At 43.2% G+C, this 15,603-nt stretch overlaps 1 long non-coding RNA gene across 1 annotated transcript in view; it reads left to right on the top strand.

Annotated features, from left to right (window-relative positions):
• The first annotated feature begins 2,619 nt into the window (after positions 1 to 2,619).
• LOC138966831 (uncharacterized) overlaps positions 2,620 to 15,603 on the top strand; it is a 108,957-nt gene continuing 95,973 nt past the window's right edge. Inside the window, exons 1-2 of the long non-coding RNA XR_011455775.1 lie at positions 2,620 to 3,053; positions 8,880 to 10,848. This is a non-coding gene — a long non-coding RNA (uncharacterized lncRNA). The remainder of the gene's footprint in view (positions 3,054 to 8,879; positions 10,849 to 15,603) is intronic.

A 15,603-nucleotide genomic window follows, 5' to 3' on the forward strand; every position in this document is an offset into this window, starting at 1 on the left:
CTTTGCCGAGTTGCCCAATGTGTTCAGAGTATTTTGTCCTTTTGTAGGTATATCTCCAGGCCATCAAGGCGAGGAATATTATGACCATTCAAGCAAACAGTTAAACACGCCAGTTCAATTCAGTCATTCAGTGTAGCGAACGCTTTGTAATCAGTGACAATCTGCACGGTTCGTCCTTTTCCTTGCTCTGCGTACGATCGCTCGAGCGTTTGCGTGTGTGTGCATGTGAATGCGTGTGTGGGAGCCAGGCTTGTGTGTTTGTGTGTGTGTGTGTGTGTGTGTGTGTGTGTGTGTGTGTGTGTGTGTGTGTGCGTGCGATTGTCTTTAGGTTTACGTCACATTGAGTGCCTCAACTAACTTGTTCGCAATGTATCTAATGACTTCGATAATGTATCCGTGCACCAAAATAGTGCTTTCCTATTATTAAGCATTCTTGGCTTATATCTTGATTTGTCCTGAAAGCACAACTTGGTTTCACACACTAGATTTGAATTAAAACCATTTTGATAAGACACTTTAGTTTAGGCAGAAATAGTGACTTTTTAAATTCGACGTCATGTATCCCTGCGCCACTCGCTGAGCAAATGTGGCGCCATGTTTAAAGTCTCAATCAATCAGTGACATTCAGATTTAGTGAAAGCACCCTGTACTTCGCTTAAATTCAAGATTTTTGGATAGCATATAAAGTGTCTCCTGGCAAATGGGGCACTAATGTGCGTGCTTTGGAGTGCAGCTGTGTCCGCTACGTGTCGGATAGAGCGCATACACACTGACAGTTCTGTGTCTTGCTTTCGCCGCCATTACTACTGACTATACGTACTGGGGATAGTAGCAGATTGGTGTGCTTCATTGGATTACTAAGTCACCTGCCCTGGAGTAACAAAAAAAAGTTGCTGACAGGAATTAGAAAGTAAGTGGTAATTTTGTTTTGTCAACGAATGTGCTCTATGTCTTTTAAAGTCCTTATTCGTTGCTTTCAGTGTTCATTATTGTACTCTGTAGACGAATTAAAAGGTAACTTTTCAAGATCTTTCTATCGATTGCGTGTGTGTGATAACTTACAAAATACAGGAAATGTACACTCCTATAAAGCTTCAACGATCTCAACTGAGAATAAGGATGGCACGAGGATGCCTCCATGCGATAGAATTGTTGTATTTGGCCGGTTCGAATTGGCGAACAATTTTTGTGTGTGCGTTGGGTGTGCAACAAAGCTTCAGAATTAGTGTCCATAGCTGTGCAGTTTTATCTTATGTTGAAATAAAAAGCATAATGAATAGTTTCACACAGAAGGAACATGAACTGCAGACAAAGAAAACACAGCACCAATCTCCACGGGGGGGGGGGGGGGGGGGGGGGGGGGGGCTTTGTGTCGTAGTGCGGTACACAGATAGAATCCGGCATTATACATCGAACTTGTTACTGTAAAGGTCAACCATGTTGCCATATAGTTACTATTACCATAGACCTATCTAATATAGGTCCCTGCTATTACTTTGGCTACAATTGGCAGGAGCATCTTACAAAACCTCCGGCTGTCAATAAGATTAATGAGGTCTCCGGTTGAGTTGATTGATCGTAACTATGTTTCATCGCCGTCACCATTATCATAATTCAGCTTGCGAAATATCCCCCGTCTCCCATTGAAATTAATGATGTTCGTTGTTGTTGGTTAATTGCATTGACCTTGACCCCAGTCCTTCCTCTTCCTCCTCCTCACTACTACGACTGACTCCGACTGCTGCGATGCCGGTACTCGTATACCTCAAGAGCAAATCACTGTGAACCTTCTACATCCTTCTATACAATATATTTTCAATACCATTAGCGATACACTGTTTAGCTATTGATAATTCTATGCATGCCTACAGCTGGTAGGGAATCTTACAAAATGCAACCGGATGTAGTTAGCGTTTTTGCAATTGATTGATTTGTTTGATCTTGACAGTGTAGTCTATTTTCCTGTTCCCCAACAACAACCATTTATCCGAAACATGACCCCCGTCTTTTTTGCTGTAGTTTTAGAAGTATTAGGCTATTATTATTATTATTATTATTATTATTATTATTATTATTATTATTATTATTATTATTATTATTATTTGTTTGTTCGATTGTTTTGATTACTGCGGGTTCCTTGTTGTTGGTTAATTTGATTGATCTTGACCACACTACTGATCCTCCTCCTCTTCCTTCTTATCACCTAAACCAGCCACCACTGCAGCCATCAACTGGACGTCTACTGCTGCCACAACCCAAAACATAAAGCCACTATCAACCTGTTAACCTTGGTTCTGTGCATCTCCCGAGCGAGTGTCGACCTCCCAGTAAGTCACAGTCTCGGAGACAGAAACCACAACGCCCGGAATCCTGACTACATATCGGCCTTTTGCCCTCAATCCCCGAACCCCCACCTCTTCCACCCCCCTAAATTCCCATCTATCCCCCACCCCCTCTCCCATTCCCGCCAGCTGTGTGCCCGAGCGACGACTACAACACAAGGCCCCACTCCGACGCCAAACCTCTTTGCTTCTCGGCTACACTCAGCCAGCGAAGACAAGCCCCACAATTATAACTCGGGGCCTCGCTCTGCGGGGGGAGAGAAAATCGTGGACCAGATTCGCACACAGAGCTAGTGCGAAAGAGAGAGAGAGAGAGAGAGAGAGAGAGAGAGAGAGACAGAGACAGAGACAGAGAGACAGAGAGAGACAGAGAGATCTAGAGAGACAGAAAAGAGAGCGCTAGCTAGGAGAAGAAGTAGACGAGAGATATGACTCGGAGTTGGGGCTTCTTGTAGTGGTGTTTTTCTTTGCATCTGTTGCAGGTTGTGGTGTAGTAATAAAGCCATTTTTCTCTCGCCTGGTTGTCTTCATTCAGGCACGGTGCGCTACTGAATCTCGGTGTGCCTTTGAGTCCTGCTGTTTCAAACAAGCCAGATACAGAGTTGCTTCAGAAGTGAGGAAGCTTAAAAACTCGGAGACATCGCAGGAATTGTGAAGAAAAAAAGAGAAAAACAAACAAACTTTTTCTGTCAAGTTGACGGTAGTTTGGTGGTACGTATTATTATTCGATTCTGACTGTGAGGATCTGAATGTTTCTGCCAGTTTGACTGTCGTTTAAGCCCGTCCCTAATTGAGCCCGAGGTCGACTTCGCAAAGACTTCGCGAAGTCTTTTTTTTTTTTTTTACCGAAAACTCAGTGTTAAGGCTTCGTGCGGCCAGCTTCGCGAAGTATACTTCGCGTAGTCGATTTCGCCCATTTAAGGACAGGCTTTAAGTGTCTGTGCATGGTTGTCGCTTTTGACTGTGACCAGGTATCGAAGGTGGGCACATCCGCCTGAGCGCAGTGCGAATCAGTCTACACAAGGTAAATCACTTGATGTTGTTCGGTATATAGCAGGGCTTCCCACGTACACCCGTCCTAGAAGACCCCCACTTTTGATGCCGTTTAGAAGGTCCATGGACCCCCTACGCGGAGTTTTAGAGGGTCCAAAGAGTCCATTGTCCCCAAGCCCCCTGTGTTCACATTAACGCATTGTTGTCACGAATAATGTGATATGAAGTGTCTTTTTTCATCAGAATATTTGAAGACTAAACCTTGTTAAATGGAATACACACACTCTTTTGCATATCGTTCCGGTGTGAACTTGGCATTTGTGCTTGCACTATACTTGACTGACGACTACAGTCTGAAAAAAGAGTCCCTACAGTACACACGACAGCGAAAATGTAGTGTGTCCCGGGACCCACTCTTTATAGGTTTAGTGCGTCCCGGGACCCCCTCAATGAATTTCTAGTACGTGATTTCGGCTTCTAGTGCGTATAGGACGCAGGGACGCGCACTTTGGGGAGCCCTGATATAGGCCACTGTCGTTTTATTTAGGTAGGAGTCTGCTATCATTGTTGAGACTGACTGCAGGGAATCGAAGTTGGATATATCCCTTTGCCAGCATCGAAAATTCCGACATTGCGGCAAAGAAGTGATGGAAGTTTGAGTATTGTCTGTCTGAAACGCGATTGCGAGTCTCAGTGTGACCTTCGACAGCTGACGCGCGATTAAAAGTGTGTAGTTGTCAATTTTGACTCCAAGGAGTCAAGGTATGACACATCCGTATTCTGACAATGACAAGCTCCACAGTGCGGTAAGAGTATAGTGATGAACATTTGGTGATATTGGCCAGCGATTGATAGTCTGTGAGTGTCATCTTCTGACTGTAGTTATAGTCGAAGTTGGACGTGTCAATCTATTGACAGTTCGTCATCTGTTTGTCGATAGCAGTAAAGAAGGTCGTGTGAGTTGGCCGATGGCTGTGTGATACGAAAATTGATAGAACGCTGGCCTCTGATCGGTAAGAAATTGTCCGCATGTGCATACAGGCTTTGTTCAGGTACTTGTGTCTGCAAGTGTGTGAATGTGCGTATGCGCGCGCAAATCTGGTTTTGTGTGTGTGTTTGAGTGTGTGCCGTGTGTGTGTGTGTGTGTGTGTGTGTGTGTGTGTGTGTGCGCGCGCGCGAGTGTGTGTACACGGGAATTTGTACCTTTCCCATGCGTTCCAGTGTGTGTCGGTGTGTGTGTGTGTGTGTGTGTGTGTGTGTGTGTGTGTGTGTGTGTGTGTGTGTGTGTGTGTGTGTGGTGTGTATGTGTGCTGGAATTCGTACGCATTCCCATATTATACAAGATTCAAGAAAAGCAATGACACTGATTCAATCAAGCATTGCCAATACGAGTACAGCCTGTAAATCAATACAGGATTCTACGAACTCAGACGCGGCTTTTATAAGAAATTTGCAAAATGAGGTAATTCAATCACATCCGTATGAAGACTGGATTCGACTCACGATCGACTATTAGTGATTTGGAAAGGAGTTGCGCAAGCTAGATACGATGTGACCAAGAGCCATCCGGGATATCGTCATAGATATATAGAAGGAGAGCATTCCATTATAGAACTTGTGTGGTTTGGAATTTGAGTATTTGATCAAGTGTTAGTTTAGAGTTTGTTGAAGAGTCGAAAAACTGCAAACAAGGCAAGGGGTTTGGGTGAAGGTTTTGCAAGTGTTTGTTTCGAGCTTCAGCAATGCAAATCAGTAATGTCGCCAACATCGACGAATCTGTTATATTGCTCACTGTTCCTGTATCCCAAAATGTTTCAATTCAATATTGCGTCTGTGGTCTCGAGGGAATTGAACGGGAGAATGTGTTTGATCACAGATTGTAATACTCGCTGAAGCTTTGGAGGCGCAGTTGTGCTTTTGTCACAAGTGGATTTGAGAATAAGGTCGTGGGAGTCGTGGATAGTAGTGTGATAACAATTTGTGAGCCTCCACCACAAAATGCGTCGCATGTCACCTCGCGCGGTTCTGCGCTAGGCTTAATATAAGTCCGGGGAGTGTCTAGTCAGAGACTATGGTCTAGTAACAGTGTGAGGGTCACCTTAGTCACAGGCTTATAACTCAAACCGTTTTCGCTCTTTTCTAAAACGGTTTTCACCACTGGATAGAGCATAAAAAACTCTTTAGGAAAATGTAAAATATGATAATCATGCAAAGGTGACATGCGACTCATTCCGTGGTGGAGGGTCACATTTGGGGGGGTACGGGGTGTGAGGAGAGATGGAAGAGAGAGGGGATATACCGTTACGACAGCTATTGTTTGCTTTGTTGTGAGTATTGACGATTGAGACTAAAATAATGTTGCACTAATTGGGTGGTTTTATAAGGACAAGAGAAGAGTTGTTGGCTGTACGTCACTTTGCCATCGACTTGGAGGACAGTATACTATGGAGGCCCAATTTCAAAGTGATTAGGTAGTTTTAAAAGTTACTTTTTCTGTTAGTTCAATGTTTGCTTTATCAGGAAAATACAAAATATAAAGGGCTTAACGCGCAAAATTTTAAGATAACGACTGAAGTTTAAGCATAGGTATTAGATTTTTTCACGCAAACACTACTGAATAAGTTGCAATGAAAATGTAAACAAAATAACAATCAGATGATCACAAACTGAAGAAGAGAAATAGGGAAGCAAAATAGAACATTAAACATAGTGATTTTACTTGTGAATTCGGAAAACAATCCTTTTGTATCCATTTTGAAGCTCAATTTGAAGCATGGAACACCAACAAACATTGATTAAAAGTGTTAAAGTGATTACAGTGTTCAGAAATAGTGTTAGATACCAAGTTGAGTTATCCCTCTTTACCAATTTAAAAAAAATACACCTCTTATTTGACGGGTTCCCATAAGTGTAAATGAGAATGTGCAGCTGTTTCGTGGTTTATTCACTAAGCGGTAGAAACATTATAGACCCCCCCTCTCCCCACCCCCACCCCCCCCCCCTGGCCTTGTAAACAGATGCCATTGATAACTAGGGGTTACTTTTCTGGGATTGGGGTGAGTATTTCACGGATCAATCTTTACTTTTTATTTAATTTGTGGGTTCAAACAGTTTGAGCTCCTCCTGTGTGATCAGTAACCTACAGGTATTTTATTAGCATTACGATGTTAAGATGTTTCAGAACTTGATCAGAAATGGTTATTCAAGGAACTTTTAAGAATCTGTGCCAGTCTTCTGGGGAATTGCAACACGAATTTGCCACATTGCAAAAGTGGCATTCGAGAAAATGTTCTGCCACTTCTGGGGGGAGGTGGGGGCGATGATGTTGAAGGGGGGTGGGGGGTTGGGTTTGAGCCCCAGCAGCAGGATACTCCAATGCCAGTCTGCGGTTTTTCTCAATTTCTAGGGAATTCATAAAAGTGTCTGCCATTTCGAAAGGGAGAGTTTTCTCCAGAAATTGTACCGATGCAGAGAGAATTGAGCGAAATTGTGCCATTGTTATTGGTGAATTCGACAAGGCAAACTGAATGGTTACAAGAGAATCGATCAAAATTGTCGTACGCAAATGTTTTTTTAGTTATTTTTTATTTTTTACTTTGAAGAGAGGCTGTACAGACGACATTGTTGAAAGACTCAATCAGAAGCTGTATCAAATTCTACCTGTGTAAAAATTGTAATTGTTTGTCGGTTTGACATTTGACGTAGTAGAAGGCTTTACTGTCTAGACAATTTTTTTAAGAAGATTCAAGCATAAAGTTCAACAGTGAATTGAACTGAAAAGAAAAGAAAAAAAAATCCCCGTATTGTTTTCTTGTTGTAATTCATTAGTAGTTGAGTGTTGGGCGGGATCAGACGGTAGCTGTACCGTAGGATCCTTTAGGTGCGAATTTCTGTAGGAATTGAGTCAATGTGCGCTTATGTCGTTGTTGTATTTTAAAAGTCAACAACATGGATGTTTCCTTCTATCGTCCTTTCCGGATCAGGTTTTGATTAAATGAATATGTAGTATTAACGTAAATATTCTTAAAAGATGTCATTGTTAATAGAATATGCTTCTGTGCATGGAGAGGATAAAACCTGTGACAAAGACTTTAGCATTCGCGTTTGACAGTCAAAGCAACTGACTAAATCAATACATGTACTTATTCGCCTTCTGCGTTCAGTGCAGTCGAGTCGATTTGGCGAATCATTCAAACAACAGCCGGTTGAAATCTAATCCTAAAAAAATGTGTGTCGCCGTGATTCGATAAATGTGACATGGCTTTTTTTGCCGGCCAGCTTGATTTAGTAAGTGCAGCAAACTCATTAGGAATCAGCCAAACAGATTATTCATATTTCTTTATATGATACATGATGCCCTCGTGGCGAAGCCATTAAGGGCATGTTCCCATGTTTTTTCTTCCCAGTCCACCTTATAGTCCGGCTTCTCTTTGCAAATATTCTGTCGAAAATACAAAATGAATACAAAGTCATTTCTAATTTGCAGTTTACCTCTCGGTTAATATCACTTACGGTGGTCTTTGATAGATATTAGGTTTAGACCCTATAACGTATTGAATTAAACAGGAACTATAGTTTACGAACGTTTTAACACAGTTGTGAAAGTACAGTTGCCTAGGCAGTCCGACACTGTGGAGTAAACCCCACTTTTCTTGCTCTTTGTCACCAAAGAAAGTATGTGGGAAGTAACTCACCTGATACTTATGCGCTATCAAGGATATATATATATATATACGAGTAAACTTATACACGTAAAACCACAAAGAAAATCACAGCAGCAAACTTTCAATTGCAACACTGCTCATTTCTGCTGAGGTCCGCTGTCAGTTTTTAATTCTTTTAATATTTTTTATGAGGATTGCACCATTTCCAATGTCACCTCATACGTAGAAAAAAAAGTAGGTGACACAGAAAAACAAACATTTACATACATTGCACAATCATGCCATTTCTCTGCCAAGAAGCCGTCGGACTATCATAAAACATTCGCTTGCATTCCCGCCAAGATATGACCACTTTTTGCGGTCCTCGGGGAGGATTGAATTCGTGTCGATGCATTAATGTTGCTTCTGCGCTATGAATATTGTCATGCATATTTAAATCATATGCGTGTCTGTATTCCATTTAGCTTATTGATTTTTCTTGTTTTCGCTCTTGTAACCGACAGACAGTGTCAATGTTGAAGGTGTTATGGGTAGGTTGTCGGGATTTGTAGCTGTACAGTGTGCTGCGGACTCGTCATCCGTCCAGGCCGGAAGCTAGCCGACAGCTAGGAATGTATAACGGATTTATTTGCCGACGGAATGGTTATCACCGATGTGAATTGTTCTGTACTTAATATCACTAAGTTTTGCGAATATAAAGTCAGCACAACTGAAAAATCGTAAATGTTGAATTTGTGGAAGCCTATATCGATTAGACTTACTGAGCAGGACCGTTATTATACAGTACGGGATCAGGAACATCTGCTGTAAAGAACATGTCTTAGTATTCGATCTGGTGCGTTCTCTGAAACAAGAAACAACATCATGAACCTTGTTTCAGGTAGGTCCACTACGTTGCTGAAACACTTCCACAAACCTCCAGGGACTACTAACTATCCATATTGAGTTCAAGCAAGCAGAGGTCATTACAACACTGCTTCCACCAACAGGACTACAAAGCAGTAGCCCTTGTCCCGGCCTTTGCCCAAGGGACGCCTGCTACTTTGCCGGAGAATCGTGAGATACCAGAGCTAAGCAGTACCGAGAAATCGTACTGAGGACACCCGTTGGGAGCTCAGTGCCTTACGGTGCCAGGAATCTCTGACGTCAGTCTAAAAAAGACTTGCACTTGTGTTGCTAGCGGTCATTGAACAAGGCTGTCTCACGGGAGTCCCTCTACTTTGTAGCAGAATCGTCAGAAACCAGTGCTATGCATCTCTGAGGAGTCGTGCAAAAAAACACCTTTGGTAGTCCAGGATTTCCATAACAACGTTCTCCCAACTCATTATAGAAAAGACTTGCACTTGTTGCTAGTGACCATTGAACTTTGCAGCAAAATCGTGAAATACAAGTGTAAGGCATCATCGAGAAACCGTGCTGAGAACAACCCTTGGAAGTTCAGCTCTTTCCTTTGACAACGATCTTCCACCTCATTCTGGGTGAGACAGGACCGGATTTTTTGGCTGCTAGTGGTCGTTCCCAGTCCTAGGCTACCAGTGCTTCTGATCATCGTCACTTATCAGCTTGGAAAAGTCCAGATTTCATGGTCTCGACCACAGAAAGAACTGACTATTCCAATCGTCTCCCAGCTGGCGATATAAACTACGTTCGGTATACGTACTTTGCCGCTCGAGGGTCAATCTGCAACTGTAATCACGTAACCGGCGGAGTGTAAATTGTAGTTTATTTCTGCCAAAGTCTTGGTGACAAACGCTGACAATCATCCAGACACTCCAAGAATTATCCCAAAGCAAGGCCTTGCAAATGTGAGTAGAGAATCAATGCACAGTTGCTTTGGTGCCCCCTAAGTGTAGTCCATTATACTGCTGTCATAACCCCGGTGACAAGTACCAGGGCTCAAAGAACAGAGGCACTGATTTTATCTGCTACGCTGCAAAACCATTAAGGAAAACAAGGACCTTTAGTGCTACCGTACAGATTTCCCGCAAAGGGATTGCAAACACTCGGTTGCCGAGAAGGTCATCGCGCAGAAGTGCTGACTTCAGCCGGAACAGTCCAGTAATTTACTGCTTGCGACTAGTGGTCGAAGATCGAATAACCCCAGCCTGTGTGCTGCTGCTGCCGTAACGCGACTTTCTCATTTGCTGAGAAATCCTAGGAGACCTGCCATTTCGGGCCATTCTCAACAAGTTCCATTAGTGTCTTTCAATTGCTTTACTACGAGGAACAAAATTCAGCATCCGCATTGTTTTCAGGAAAGGATTACTACCACCATTACCAAACAACTGTGTTGATTTCACGTAGAAGACAAGTCTTTTGTTTTGCAGCAGCATCTTTTTGAAGAAGAGAACGTCAAAGATTTCACTTGGTTTCCATCATATAGGTAATCAAGCTGAGGAATACTCATTCCCGGCAAGTTCTACTAAAAGGTCAAGACTAAGGATTTCCTACCTTCGTCCAATTTCAGGAACAGGAAGCATTTTCCTTTGTTTCAACAAAAACATCAACCAAGCAGCACGTGTCGTTTGAACGTCGCTTGCAATTGACTACAAGGGGCCAAACTTCTTCATACCAAAAACCTTCAGGAGAATTACAAAGGAATCTACAAAGTTTCACCCGATTTCACGAGGTGTACGTGATTTCTACCCGAGGGAAGTCCACTTAGTTGCCTCCACATCGTCAGTGACCATGAGTCTGTCCACGTCCATCGCTTCTTCCAGGGGCGGGGGTCCGCGGAAGCACACGGGATCCATCAACGCCCCCAAACCGCATAGCCATAGTACGCAGCACAGCAGTAGTAGCAGTAGAAGCAAGCAGCCTTCCAACTCTGAGGAGGAGATTGCGCAACGGTGAGTATTTTTTTTAAATTTTAGGTTGTAATTACATTCAGGACATGTATGATAGTTCGACAAAAAATATGGGGGAAATATTCTTGTCTTGCTGACACCTCGAGAACATTGTGGTTGGCCATGCAAGAGTGCTGGTAAAGAGTATAAACGAATAGTCGGTCCAGCGCATACTGTTAATTATTAGAACAAACTTATGGATATTTGGAATGGACAAGCTTTGGAGGATTTCTTCTCGAACTATGAAGCTTTGGAGGATTTCTTTTCGAATCATGTGTGTGTGTGTGTGTGTGTGTGTGTGTGTGTGTGTGTGTGTGTGTGTGTGTGTGTGTGTGTGTGTGTGTGTGTGTGTGTGTCAGGGATGTTCCTTGGATTTTGTCCTTATAGGACAAATGTCCTAGCCTTGCTGAAAGTATAGGACATTTGTCCTGAACTGTAAAAAACAATCGGTCATTTCACGTGGAAAGAAATAAGCCGTCCACATCCTCCTTTGGTACACACACACTGTGACACACACCAGAGAGAGAAATATATTGTAATTGTATTCCAAACTTGCCTTCTTCTAGTTCTTGTGTGTGTGTGTTTGTGTGTGTGTGTGTGTGTGTGTGTGTGTGTGTGTGTGTGTGTGTGTGTGTGAGTGTGTGTTTAACAGAAAGCAAAAGATCTCAGGTAAAGAAGAAGTCAAGGTCAAAAATTAAATTGAGTACATACCGATTTACTGGAACTTAGGGAAATATGCCAAAATGAACCTGGAATCAGCACTCTCTTACACACATCATACTAAAATAAAGCAAAAACACATGAAACACAAATTAAAGGCACAGTAAGCCTCCCGTAAACCATCACAGAGCTCCCCGAGCGTCTAAATACAGTACAAGCATACTTCCATTTGAACGCTCACCGAACGGGAACATCCTGGCTGCTTTCAGTCGAGCGTGAGACATTTTCAAAGAATTTATTTTCGTAGACTTGTTCCGTTAACAACAACGGCGCCTCGTTTTTGCGCTAGACCTAACTTTTAAAATCTAAATAATAAATTGACAGCTTGTTACACAAACATTCTTTAATCATAAAAGAATTCGTTTTTCATCAAGACAAGATCAGAACAATTCGAAGTTGTGAAAGTTTAAAAAAAGAAAAGCCCGGAAGCATGGTCACGCAAGGGTCGTAGCAGACGACGGCCGGTTTATCAGTGCAAATCGCCGTTCCTCTCAACAGTCAAAAGCCATCGCTAGAGTTCTTGTGAACCACAGCCGTTGTTTCGTGCATAAAAAAACCGTGCTATTGTAGATAAGCTCACGTCGAGTCGCATTCAAATGACTAACTATGTCGACTGCATTGTGAAAAGGGAAAACTGGATCACACGGGTTCACGATGGCTCAGGGGTAAGATAAACCACGCAAAAATAAATTCTTTGAAAATTGTTCGCTCTTTACGGAGGGCACCTAGGATGTTCTCAATTGGTGAGTGTTTAAATGAAATGGTGTTTGTACTGTGTGTAAAAGCCTGACCGTATCTGTGATGGTTTACGGGAGGCTTACTCTGCCTTTAAATCAAAACAGCATATAGTGTCCGGTTTCAATTTCTTCGCAGGCGGCATGATCGCATTCGCAGTTTCTAAAATCTATACAACCGGAAGTTGAACTTTCGGAAATTCTTAAACTGCGCGGTCTTCAAACGGCGAAGTTACTAAACCAAACAACAGAAGACGTTGCCGATTCGGAGATTAGGAGACGTATCATCTGATGCCTGATCTAAATAAACGGATCAATGTTGCCATGTCCGACGTGGCAATAAAACGATCGGTCAGTGTCCGTCTCTGACATAAACTTATCGGACATTTGTCCACCAGAGACACAAGGTACCGGTCATTAGACCAAGGTATCCGGCCCAGGGCCGAGGGCCGACCCCTGGGAACATCACAGTGTGTGTGTGTGTGTGTGTGTGTGTACGCGGTGTGCGTGCGTGTGTGTGTGTGTGTGTGTGTGTGTGTGTGTGTGTGTGTGTGTGTGTGTGTGTGTGTGTGTGTGTGTGTATGGTCAAACTCTCTGTAACAGAATCAGTCTGCATACCAAGTTAACTTTTTGTATTTTGAGATACTTTCCAAAACAAAAAATAATCAGATCCAGTCACACATTTTCTTTTTCCAGTTCGTCTGTTGCGTCTCTCTCTTCTGTCTGTTATGTCCCTCGCTATCATTCTGCCTTTTTCTAGTGCTGGCTGTATATCCCTTCTTTCCGCTCTGTCTGTTCAAATCTCTAGAGCTGTGATTGCCGATAGCAAAACATACGCATATTTACAAATAAGTGCCTGCATGTGTCTGCAATAAATGCCTTGACTCCAGCCAGCAAGCTTGTAAAACATTGAAGTGATCTCACTCTGTACACAGTCGTACTGCCTGAGGTTCATCCGATGCGAGTGCATACACAGGCGGGCTGAGTTGGGACGATAGACAGGTGAAGAGGGGGGAGGGGGGAGGGGGTGGGGGGTAGAGGGGGGGGGGGGTGTGTGGATGGAGGATGGGGGAGTTAGGGGGCATTTTCGACAGGATTTTGGAACTATTGATTTTTCGATGGTAGCAAACTGAGCTAGCAGACTGTGTGTGGCTGGTTGTCGATAGCCTCGAGTCTGCGATTTTCCATTCGTCGCGTGTTTGTTTCCACTTAGCTTGTGAAGCAGGCTACAGCACAAAGGCGACTGATTTGTTTGTACTTTTGTCTCCAGTCTGGTGTCTAGCTTGTGAAGCAGGCTACAGCACAAAGGCGACTGGTTTCTTTGTACTTTTGTCTCCAGTCTGGTGTCTAGCTTGTGAAGCAGGCTACAGCACAAAGGCGACTGGTTTCTTTGTACTTTTGTCTCCAGTCTGGTGTCTAGCTTGTGAAGCAGGCTACAGCACAAAGGCGACTGGTTTCTTTGTACTTTTGTCTCCAGTCTGGTGTCTAGCTTGTGAAGCAGGCTACAGCACAAAGGCGACTGGTTTGTTTGTACTTTTGTCTCCAGTCTGGTGTCCAGCTTGTGAAGCAGGCTACAGTACAAAGGCGACTGGTTTGTTTGTACTTTTGTCTCCAGTCTGGTGTCCAGCTTGTGAAGCAGGCTACAGTACAAAGGCGACTGGTTTCTTTGTACTTTTGTCTCCAGTCTGGTGTCCAGCTTGTGAAGCAGGCTACAGTACAAAGGCGACTGGTTTCTTTGTACTTTTGTCTCCAGTCTGGTGTCTAGCTTGTGAAGCAGGCTACAGCACAAAGGCGACTGATTTGTTTTGTCTCCAGTCTGGTGTCCTTGATTTGGAAAGGCACACACCTTTTCGTGTGAACAGTTCAGATCACCGTCACAGACCTTGTCATGCTAATGTTACATTGGATAAGACCACTTGGTCACATACCAAAAAGCAACAGCCTGTGCACATTGGGAATTACCCCCAAAAATTGTCAGGCATTTACATTTAAAACAAAAGAAGAAAGTTATTCATCAGAAACTTTCCAATTCACTACATCAAGCAGTCTGGGTGTTGAGTTTTGGTTTTGTGACCAAGTAGAGAGATGATATCCGATGTAAAATCTTGGCCAGTTCTGAGATGGTGAGCCGAACAGTTTAAACAGGAAGAAGTGTGCCTTCAAAGGCTGACATAGTCCTATTTAATTAGTTTAATTACTTCCAGGGCTTTTCCCATCGTTGCGGGGATGTATAAATTGAGCTTCCTGCAAAGTTTTAGGTTTGAAGTCCTTACCAATTACGAGAAATAATTAATTCTTTATTGCATTGTTTAGCAACAGTTCTCCAGGACTTGGGCTATTTTTAGACCGTTGACGTCACTTCGTGACGTTTCGTAAACGAAAGATGGCGTTTGAGACTGTTCTGTTTTCATTCGACACTATCAACACCACTTTGCAATACTGAAATAATGTTTTCTGTGTTCGAAAGCTACAGCCAGTCGTTATTATATCCCCTTTGGTACAGTTTTATAACATTATTGGCACATATCTATACATACATACATATAAATAAAAGAGAGTGTCTGTCTGTCTGTGTGTGTGTGTGTGTCTGTCTGTGATCGCCATACCTCAGAGATGGCAAAAGATAAGCACAAGATATTTTGCATGCACACTGCCCTGGACCCACAAATGTGCACCTGGGTTTTAGTTTCTCCAGACATTGTTTCCTTCCTCGGATAATTACCCTCCCCATCTATCAATACAGTCTATATAGTGCAAGGGAGGTAAGTCATGCTTTGTCACCCACGGAAGGGAGGTAACTCTCATCAAACCAGTATACCGTGTCATTCTCAAGGGTTACCCCCCGCCCGCTATCATCCCGCCGCCCCCCCCCCCCCCCACACACACACACTAACCCTGCCCCCTGCTCCCCCTCCCTGCCTTCCAGATCATCGCGAATAATGTTTACGAAACGATCGCCTCAGTGGAAGATCACGAGAATTTACAGATTTCTCTCCCCTGTTCAAAAAGGTATGACGCGCTCACTCATGAGGTATGCGTGCTTTGATCAGACGGTAACTACAGTGGGTGTGAGAAGGGGTAAACAAATCACGAAGAACACGTTGAACCAAATAGAAACTTGCCTTGCCTATACATCCAAATGTATGAGCTCACACTGTCATTTTTCTTATCCACATTGGAATAAGATTCGAGAGGTTTCTGAGAGAGGGGAGAGCAGAAACACCCGGGCGAAGCCGGGCCTGACTGCTAGTAAGCAATATTAATTAATTAATGAACGCTACGAATATGGCAGCCTTTAAGTGGT

Source organism: Littorina saxatilis, linkage group LG5, assembly GCF_037325665.1.
Source record: "Littorina saxatilis isolate snail1 linkage group LG5, US_GU_Lsax_2.0, whole genome shotgun sequence".
NCBI lineage: Eukaryota > Metazoa > Mollusca > Gastropoda > Littorinimorpha > Littorinidae > Littorina > Littorina saxatilis.